This window comes from Carassius gibelio, chromosome A9 (genome assembly GCF_023724105.1).
Source record: "Carassius gibelio isolate Cgi1373 ecotype wild population from Czech Republic chromosome A9, carGib1.2-hapl.c, whole genome shotgun sequence".
Classification (NCBI taxonomy): domain Eukaryota; kingdom Metazoa; phylum Chordata; class Actinopteri; order Cypriniformes; family Cyprinidae; genus Carassius; species Carassius gibelio.
In genome coordinates this window covers 23,599,319-23,610,198 of record NC_068379.1, presented here as the reverse complement: position 1 = coordinate 23,610,198, position 10,880 = coordinate 23,599,319, and the positions used below count along the sequence as shown (strand labels likewise).

The window sequence follows — 10,880 nt, the reverse complement described above, 5'->3', positions numbered from 1 at the left end:
AATTTCGTAATTGCAGAAAAACCGCTATAAGAGCCTTTGGAGGTCTTGCTATCCGGGGGTTCCGGGACCGTATGTAGGAAGAAATGACCGTCTTCGTCATCAAAGTTGTACCAACTTCTAGGATATTCGATTTCGGCGAGTCCGACTTCCCATTGTCCTTTCAAGTCTATAGCTTTTGCTAACCTGGTCGTATAGGAGGATATGCGATTTTCAGGATAAACCGACGACGACGCATTGCACGGTAACGTGACGTAGAACCCGTGATCGTCCATGGTGGTCCTTCGCCGGTATGATCTCATCCGTTAAACGACGGGGTGTTTTAAGTCCAGCAGAGTTTTTTTATCTATGTAACTATTAAATTTTGAAGGCCACCCTAGCCATTTCACTAAAACGAGCGTAGATTTCCCTTGTTTTTTCTGGCCTAAAATCTTTTCCACCTTAAAAGATTTGTTTTTACTCACAATTATTTTTTGCAGCTCTTTTTCGTAAAAAACCCCCTCGATGACATCGCCGTCGTAATCGGTGAGTCTGTAGACCGGGGGTTGACGCGGAATACGCGAGGATACGGTGAAAAATTCCTCCGTGTAGTTCTGCTCATAACCTTTGGCGAACGGACCTCTCACTTTAGAAATCCTGACGACGTCGCCGACTTTGAAATTAAATACGGATCTCTCGGTCTTCTTTATATCGCCGTACAAGTTTTGAAACACTTGATCCTCGTTTACTTTACCGACGTCCACGGGTCTCATTCTGATACTTCGATGATAACTGGTATTGTACCCCTGCACGATGTCTTGTAAAACATCTATGTATCGACGGGAATTTGTAGCCGTTAAAAATCGCCACATACGACTTTTTAAGGTTCTGTTAAATCGTTCCACGACGCTGGCTTTCAAATCGGTAGCGGTAGCGAAATGATTAATGTCGTGCTTTTTCATCACATCTTGAAATTGTTTGTTAAAAAATTCCTTTCCCTGATCCGTCTGCAATTTCTGAGGCACGCGGCCCTCTTCGAGGATAGACTCGAACGCTCTAGCGACCTCGAGACCGCTCTTATTCTTCAACACACGAACCCAGGCGTACTTGCTAAATACGTCTATGCACGTCAGCAGATATTTATGACCGTCGTTATCCTTAGCGTAGGCGATCATGTCGACGAGATCGGCCTGGAACTGAGTATCGACCCCGTACACGACCACTCTGTTTCGTTTGTATTTTATAGGCGCTGGTTTGTGTAATGTGTAAGCGTCCTCACCAGCCAGCCATTCTGAGACCTGTTTATCGCTTAGATGGACCCCGGTGTCTTTCAAGACGGCGTCTTTTAATCGTTTTTTACCGCCTAAAGAGCCAGGGTTGGAGGGGGTGTAATAAGCCTCTTTCATGAGCTCCGACATGGTGCCGTCGCAACCGTCAAAAAGAATGACGCGTACAAGCGGTTTGAATCAATCTTTTATTAAAAAAAAATGTTACAGGATATAATAAAAGATAGTAAACATGGATATAATAAAAGATAGTAAACATGGATATGATAGAAATACTATAAGTAAAATGGATATAATAGAGGATAGAAAAGATACTATAAGTAAAATGGTATTAATACAACATGTAAAAATAATACATACTCTCTGATTAAAAAAGAATGGGGTTAATACGATTCAACATGCAAAATGGATATAATGATGTTACATACACAGACTAAAATGTACAACGGTTATAACAGGGGTGTTACAGGATACAAAATGGATTAATAATACCGTCAGTGGTAATCTAACCAGAAAAGAAAATCGCGGCAGGCCATCATGTTTTTGTCAAGGATGTAATCGACGTACATTACGACAATTTTGTCCACGTTTGTAATCACTTCGACGATTTTGACAACGTCGTCCTGATCATCGGAGTCATATTCTTTTGATTTCTTCATTAGCTCGGTGCAGACATCTGCCACGTAGGTACAGGTACTCAGCAGATCGGTGATCTCGAGCGGGGATCGTGATTCACACAACATATCTAGAACCTGTTTTATCATTACGATGGGTGGATCGTTACCGTCAACACATTTGTCCGTCAAATAGTCCCACGAGCTAACCAGTCCTCTTATATACGTCATATTTTTCTTTAGATTTGCCTCGCGCACGGTATCGTGACACGGAGTATCGGGGTGGGATGCGTCCATAATAATCTTGCTCACGAGATTCGTCATCTGCTCTCTGTAATGGTCTTTAAACAATAATTCCATACAGTACTTTAGGCTACAGGCTGCACCCATGTTGGAGGTGGTTTGGTCACTGGCCATTCGCGTTTGGGAGATTTTCCCAGAGATCAACGACGTCGCCGACTATTTCCTTGCAGGGTTTGTCCAGAAGTCTCGCCCTGATTTCTTCCACCTTGGAGACGATGAATGGTTCGTCTTTTAATTCGCGCAGAATAGTCCCGACTGTTCCTTGAATACGATGGGGTTGAGATTTTAACCCGCACCGCTCCAGGAGGGTAGTGATGATGGAATGAAAAGAGGGTTTAAACAGCTTGCCCGAAAGTTCGTCAAAGTGTGTGTCGAAGTAGTAGTTGGGAGGGTCAAACAGACAGGAATGTTGCAGCTGACTAGGATGGTCAATCGCGCAACCCTCGCACTCGTCCTTCTGCTTATCGTTGATGAGATGTTGCAGTAAAACCACGGTCGCGGCTTTCACGATTTTGAATCCGACGTCGGTGAAACATCCGTCTACGACGTCGAAGTCAGGATTAGAATGAGGAAGGGTTCGGTCGAATGTAGAGGAGTCTTGCGATTGGACCCCTAAACTTTTGTCCCCTCTGTGGGGGCTGGGGGTGCCGATCATCAGATCTGAGTCTAAGCTACGTTTGATAGGTGGTCCGAAGTAGTTTTGGAGGTCCGAGGCTTCAGCGGTGACGATGTTGTTGGGAGCCCAATCGTTTTCAAGGCACGATTCTAACTCTATGCGCCGTCTGACCGTTTTAGCCGAGACCCAGTCGTTGTGGAGGCCCGATGGACCACCGGCGTCAGTCGGAGTATGTAGGGTTGCGTCGTCGGGAGGGTCGAGAATGCTGTCGAAAGAGATACCGCAGCTGCACACGTGGTCTTCGGCCATGGTTTATAAATGATGCTCGGGAGGGTCGAGTCGCGGTATTTTATGATCGCTGTGGAAAAGGGGAGGGGGCGTTGGAGCGCTTCAGCCTTGATTTATACACGACGCTTGACGAGGTCCGACCGTGGAGCTTTAGAATGGTTGTAGTGAATGGGCGGGGACGGCAGAGAGTATGTGCTGCTCCGAGCACATCTCTCGGGGTGGAACAGTTGCACTTTAATTTTGTTGTATCCGTCATGCATGTCACACCATTTGAACATTTTGTTGATGGTTGAAAAAAGCCTATTCAGTAGATCCAGATCGCACCACTTGAACAAAAACTGCATTTCATACAGATCGTGATGCTCGTTAGGCAGGATGCGTCCAAACCGTGTGTTGTTGAGCTTTGTCTTGTCTTTACAGCAGAATATGTAAACAGAATCATTCGGTCTCTTTTGAGTATGGTCACCCACCACACGGTACCGGACATTCGGGGTCGTCCCGTCCCACTCCGCCACGTACAAAGGCTCCTCGCCGCCGTCATTCAGATCATTCCAGACACGTTTGTAAAATAGAGACCAGTCTTTTTCAGGAAATACCAGACACTCGTCTTCCCCAGCCTGAAACTCACCGAGGCCGTCGGTGGTGTAGAGCGTAACGACTCGAGTTGGTTTGTGAAATTTGTATCCAAATACGCGGTTACTACGCATCATAAATTCACCTTTAGTCCATTCTGAAATTTCATGGAGAAAACTTGTCAAACGGATGTGTCCGAAAGGTTTTCTCGGCGCCATAGTCAGGCTATTCAACATCCTGTTGCTCGGCCCCAAATCTGCCGATTGAGGGGAGGATAAACCATCCATGCTCATGTAGCTCATGTTTCCCTTTCCGGTGATGGGTGTAGAACACACCGACCCCATTTATACACCGCTCATAAATGTAATGGGAGGGGGAGAAGCCTTATAACCACACACACACACACACACACACACACATAACCTTATAACTGTGACTTGAAACAAGCTATCTGGCACAAACTTCAAACAACCGGCACACACTTCAAACAAACTAACGGTCAATAGGGTAAAACTTTCTGTCAAAACCGCATGATCGATGTGTGAGGAGTCTTTCATATACCGTTTTAATTTAGAACTAACAGGTCAATAGGGTAAAACTTTCTGTCAAAACCGCATGATCGATGTGTGGGAGTCTTTCATCTTCCGTTTAAACTAGCCGTCAAAACCCTGATTTAGAACTAACTAGGTCAATAGGGTAAAACTTTCTGTCAAAACCGCATGATCGATGCTTGCAAAGGTCATAGGTTAACCCTTGAAGTCGGAAAGTTCCGCCCATCCATCATAAGGTTACCGGAAGTTCAACCTGTCAAAAGGTCAAAGGTCAAAGTCATAAATCATCATGACAGAAGGTATAGAATAATAACTACTCAAGTTAAACCGTGAAATAAAAGTCATTATTCACTAAACTAGCCTTTAAATCTAAAATTAGTTAACAGGCTATTTCAGGAGTTAAAAAAGGAGTTCTTGAGATAACTGCAAGTGTTCTGTAGGTTGACGAAATGCTAATAATTAATTGAATCATAGAAAAAGTAAAGAATACTTTTTTTCCCTTTACTTTTTTTAGTTTTCTTTTTTTTATTTTCTATTTTTATTTTAAAATTACAATTTATTATTAAAAGCAATATATATATATGAATTTTCTATAATTAGTTGTAACAGTATTATTGTATATAAAATACAAAAAATCAAATACAAATAATATAAAATAAAATACTAATACAATATTTGTTTTATATATTTTTATTATACTTTATAGACCTTATGTAACCACACCCCTTTTCAGCACTGCGCTGATTGTCTTCTGTTTTTTAGTTTATTTTTTCCACAGCATGAAGCTAAGATCTTACGGATTTATGAATCAACCTATCATTTTAAAATCTCCACCTGACATTTTTGTTCATGACAACTTCTGTTAACTCTACAATAAGTACATCCACTTCAACAGTTAATTACTCTTTGACAGCAATTTTACAGAATATGAAAAAAAAAAAGTTTGGGAATTCCTGGGTTCCATGCGAGTTGCTGGACCAACACTAGTAACAGATCTAAGCTAATAGAGAGTATTGGCTAGGTAAAGGAGTGCTAGTTTTCAGAATACAACGGTGGACAAAAAGACAAAATTTAAAATCTTCAGAGTGCTCATGGGACTAATTACTGCAGGCATGATCTCTATCAAAACAACATGCACAAGCCACGAGGAACTAAACAATCTACTCTACATCAAACCAAAAATCACAGCAACATAAGAACTATGGAACTTGGGCTGAAAAGTTACACAAGAAATACAGAACAATAACAGTGAGCTAAATAAAATTTCTAATTAGAGCGAGACATCGCTCAAAGAACCAAAAAACATCACTGTCCTTTCTGTGACCTGTGTGACCTCTATTAAACCACATATATACACATATATTTAAACATGCATTAATTTGAGAGAGCTTATCAGCACTGACCTGATCCCAACCCCATCACCTTCCTCTTTATGTAAGAGGGAGAACACACAGCACTGTCCACACACTCAGTGTTAATTTCGTTGACTAAATATTTTCGTCATTATTTTCGTCACGAATATATTTTTGCGGACGAAAACTAAACGAAAACTAAAATAGAAGGCACTGATGGAGACTAAAACTATGACTAAATTGATTGACATTATCGTCAACGAATAAAGGACGAGACAAAAATAGACTGTGACGAAAATCAAATCAACAGACGGGAGAGATGCGAGGAATGAACAAAAGAACCGGCAAAACGGAACAGGCGAGACTGCATGAGAGAAGAGAACCAATCCGAGCCTGACTTATTGAGACGTGAAGCGAAGGTTTTCAGTTTTTAAATGAGCTCCCGGGAAGACGGCATTCGAAGAGGTGATGTCTAAAAAAGCGACAAAATGTCCACAGCTCACTTCACGTTTGACGACGAACAAAACAAAACAAACTGTAAAGCACGTGGAGAGCTCATTCGTGGCAAGAACACAACCAATTTGAAAAGACATTTACAGACGAGCCACCCGGACATTTTCTCAAATGTAATTTCACAACGATGTTCTTTTGTTTATTGAGCTAAGCAAAATTGGAAGACTGCAGTGCGTAGATGTTGTAGCATTAAATATTACGAACAGAAAAGTACAGTAAAATAGCCCCTTCTTCAAGTTAGATGAGAGCACAATACTAATACGTAATATTATGATACATACATTTGATTAATACTAATGTTTAGTATATTTTATAATGTTCTACCTGTTGACAATATCACAAATATTTCTATATTAGTCATGTGAAACGTGAATGTTCACATCCTATCATTATACATACAAATCTAGCAATATTGTAGTATTTAAAACATACAATATTGCTAGACAAATGAATACCTTATATTATTCCTTATGAATTACCTTTTTTTTTATCCACCTAGCTGCCAACTTATTAAATATTTACTTTAAATGTATGCACTTATTGTTCAGCTCAGCTGTAAGCTTTAAGGTCCTGGACCTAACGTTATTTTTCTTTTATTGATGGTCAATTGGCAGCTAGTTATTGTTTACATTATCATGACAGTGTTTGTTGCTGCATAAAAGCTTTTGAATCGAAATAAAGACACAGTTGTGTTGAAATAAAGTTGAATTTGTGTTTTATATATTTTTATATAGTTTGTTTCCTATACCAGCTGGAAAAAATTGTCTAGTAAATCTGTTATTGATTTTAGTCTTATTTTAGTCGACTAAAATACCAAGCAATTTTAGTCGACTAAAATAAGACTAAAATTAAAACAAATCAGATGACTAAAACTTGACTAAAAATAAAAAGAATTATAGTCAAAAGACTAAGACTAAAACTAAATTAAAATTTTGTGTCAAAATTAACACTGCACACACTGTCCTCACAGACATCACTGTGGTTCACTGGGCTGCAGAACTGTCTACGGGCTATTAAACATTTTTAGGCATTGTGCTGGAGACAACAACTCTAATATATGAACAGCACTGAACACAATATCCTCTGTGAAATGAGGAAACAAACAACAAAAACAATCTCATTACTTGGGCAATAAATGTTGCTGTGTTACACTAAAGCTTTTCAAATTAAACTAAAGCTTGTGGATCTTGATAATGGCGTCACTAAGAAACTGTCCTCACAAAACAGCACATTTTTAGAGAAAACAAAAACATTTTTATTCTCATTTCTGAATATTAACCATTTACAAAAAAATTACTAAGGTAGTACCACTGGACAGTGACTATATTAGATGATATAATTGATAGATCGGAATTAAATATTTATATTAGCTGTAAATGGTATTTAAAAATGACGACAATGGTAAAACCCTGTTCCCAGCTTCACAATAATATAGAGACAGTATGACTAATTCACACACGCAATCACTCGTACTGGTATTGTGCTAATTTATCATTATATGATCTTTATTTATCTCTTACATCGAGCAATAATCTGTAAGAAATAGGGATGGGTATCGAAAACCGGTTCCAAATTTCCAAGAACTGGGTATTGGATAAGACGCGTGCATTTCGATTCTGCTTAACAGTTTAATTGAATTAACAGATTAATGAACGATTATTTAGTTTCTGTTTTTTTTTTTTTTGCCCTCATAGTTCACTGGCAAGGTTTGTACTGTATATATGATTGACTATTAAGGTGAAATATTTTTTCCTATTGAAAGAGTGATCTGACATCATAGCTCACTACTTCAAAGTGATTCTCAATCAATGAATAGTACACATTAATGCCAAGCGATTGCTTATGAACTCGAGTTGATTAATTATGACAATGTCTACTTTATGACCTTTATATAATATGCTTCAGACAGTTGTAAGAATGCATATTTTCTCTCGCATCTGAAGAATCAGCCAGCAAAAGTATAGACATTTCAAAATAAGAGTCCCGGTGTATTTCGGACTTTTTTATAATTAAAAGTCACAAATAAGGTTTTTTAATCTTTTTTTCATTATTTGTATTTTGGTTACATAACTTTATTTAATTTAATTTCCATTTCTTTCATAGTAAACTATTGTCAGTGTGACAAAAGCCACTGACAGTCAAGTAGTATCAAAAGGGCCTGACTGACAACCCAAGCATTTCATTTTCCTCACAATAGAATGCCACACAAGCCTACACTTAGAGGTCAGAGGAAACTTTTCAACTGCTTGGAATATACACTCAAGAATGTCCTCTGGGGGGGAGGAAGCTTGTGACATCTTGACAGTGAGAAAGGAATGTGGACAAACCTTGCCAACAAAACGGAAACTTTAGAAAGGCAGAACTACTACAGCTGATATTCAGCAAAGAGCATTTCTTCTTATCAAACACACACATGCAGCTTTTACGACAGCAGGTGCTGACCAGTGCAGGAAATCTGAAGTGTGTATGACTGTAGTGTGTGTGTGTGTGTGTGTGTGTGTCAAAGACAACTTTCTCTAATCCATCAAGTTGCTGGGGTGTCCAAAGCCAGCGTGTGGTCCATACAAGTCACAATATTGGTAAAAAGTCAAGACATGGACTTAAGCATGACTCAATTTTAGACTGACTCTCTAAATAACAACTTTGAATACTTCAGCAGTGAGAGTGAAGGTGGCTCAACAAAAGATTCTGTGTAAAGCACAGACAAGCAGATAAAAATCTGTCTAAACATTCTCACACTCGCAAGAAGGGAGTGAAACTAGACGAACAACATAAAAGGCCAAACTAAAAGATATATAATGCTTATACACAAAAACATACACATACATCACATACCATTCAAAGGTTTGGGCCCAGTACGATTTCTGCAATTAATCATTCAACTAATCAAGTGTTTTTTTAATAAACACTGTTTTTTATTTTCCTATTCAAAGAATCCTGAAAACTGTAATTTTAGAGTCAGTTTTATATTTTAGAAATAAATTGATGCATTGAATTACAGTAAAGACATCATTAGAATCAGACTGAAAAACGTATGTGCACCCCTGGCAACTAATGACAACTAATGAATGCTGTCCGATGCAACCATAAGAAAATCAGGATCAAACAGGACTAACATACTAATTCATGAGCTATACTCTAAACAGAGATGCTCACAAGTCTCTGAGCTAGAGTCCAAGTCAAGTCTCAAGTCTCTGAGCTAGAGTCCAAGTCAAGTCTCAAGTCTCTGAGCTAGAGTCCAAGTCAAGTCTCAAGTCTCTTTATTATATTAAGTCTCTGGTTATAATAAATGTTGCATCACGTACAGCGACCCATCCAAGCTGCTTAGAACACTGCATAGCTATATATAAGGAATTCAAAGCATGTAATATGTTATTATGACAACTCTATCTATTAGCATACAATATCAACTTTGATTTTGGTATATAATCAGTGTAAACAGGCTATTGCAACATGACAAAAACACCAAGAATGCTTTACTTTTAAGTTAATATCTGTATTTTGCATTTATGGATTCAGTAATGGCCTTCTGTCTGTCCTGGCTGTATAGCTGCACACCTCTCGTCTGGCTTAAGAATGAACAAAGCTACGCTGACTTATGTTATTCATACAATACCTACTCACAAATAAACATCAAAAACAAAGCCAGCTGCAATGAATTTCTGTGCAAAACAGCTTTTACTACAAACACTTCCACACAAGAACATTGTTATCACACAAGAACATTTTGATTGAGAACCAAGAATATTTAAAGTAGATAAAATTAGAATAGATAAAATGGAAATGTCTACATACTATTACTACTGTAAACTTTGCAAATAGGACATCAGCCCCTTCAAGTCAATGAACAATAACAAAGTGGGCTGCAATGAATATCTGTGCAAAACGTCATGGCTCCGCTCCTACCCAATGACAGAGGCACGCAGGTTTTTTTCCACTGGAGTACTCACGTGAAGGATGCGTGCACAACTAATAACTAATATCATCACGCTATAAAGGGTTGGCCTGCGCTGGGTGCGCCCCTCCCCCTATAACTGTTCTGTCTCGCGGAGGAGCTCATTTGTGTGCATCTGTATGAAACACGCGCTCTGAAACACGCATAGGAAAAAAGAGCGACAGAAAGAACGGCTCCCCTCCAGCCGTGACTCGGCTCCCATCGTTCATGTTTATGAGCCGTTCAAAAGAATCGGTTCGTTCGCGAACGTCACAACTCTAACAGCGAGCTCATCTGACGTTTACTAAAAATTAACATTGTTCACGAGTCCCGGAGCTCGAGTCCGAGTCGAGTCTGAAGTCACTGTTTGTGCGACTTAAGTCGCACTCGAGTCCGAGTCTCAAACTCGAGTCCCCATCTCTGACTCTAAAACAAAACATAAAGGACCTAATGGACAGTAGTAAACAGCTTAACAGACAGGTGACCTTGGCACAAGCCAAGATTCTCAGGAACTCAGGAGACTGTGTAGTTGACATTGTGTGACATTGGAAATGTTTTGGTCATTCGTGCTTTTGAAGGGCAGCTGAATTAACAGCTCTTGACATATCCACATCAGCACCTCTGCCACATCCATTCCATCTCACTGCTCAAGTAAGAAGACAAAGAGTTCAGAGTTAAGATCATTTGTACAGAGGGCTGAACTCTATAAAGCCCCTTTCACACTGCCATTCCGGCAAATACACGGGTAAAGTGTTCCGGCATTTGTTTCCGGGTCGCTAGATTTTGCACTTTCAAACTGCCAGTGATTAACCGGGATATGTGCGTGCTTTCAGACACAACCCGTAAAGATCCCGTAACGACACGTGACATCAGG

At 39.5% G+C, this 10,880-nt stretch overlaps 1 protein-coding gene across 1 annotated transcript in view; it reads right to left on the bottom strand.

The window, feature by feature from the left end:
• The window catches only part of clasp1a (cytoplasmic linker associated protein 1a), an 89,630-nt gene that overhangs the window by 65,655 nt on the left and 13,095 nt on the right, over positions 1 to 10,880 (bottom strand). The window lies entirely within an intron of this gene.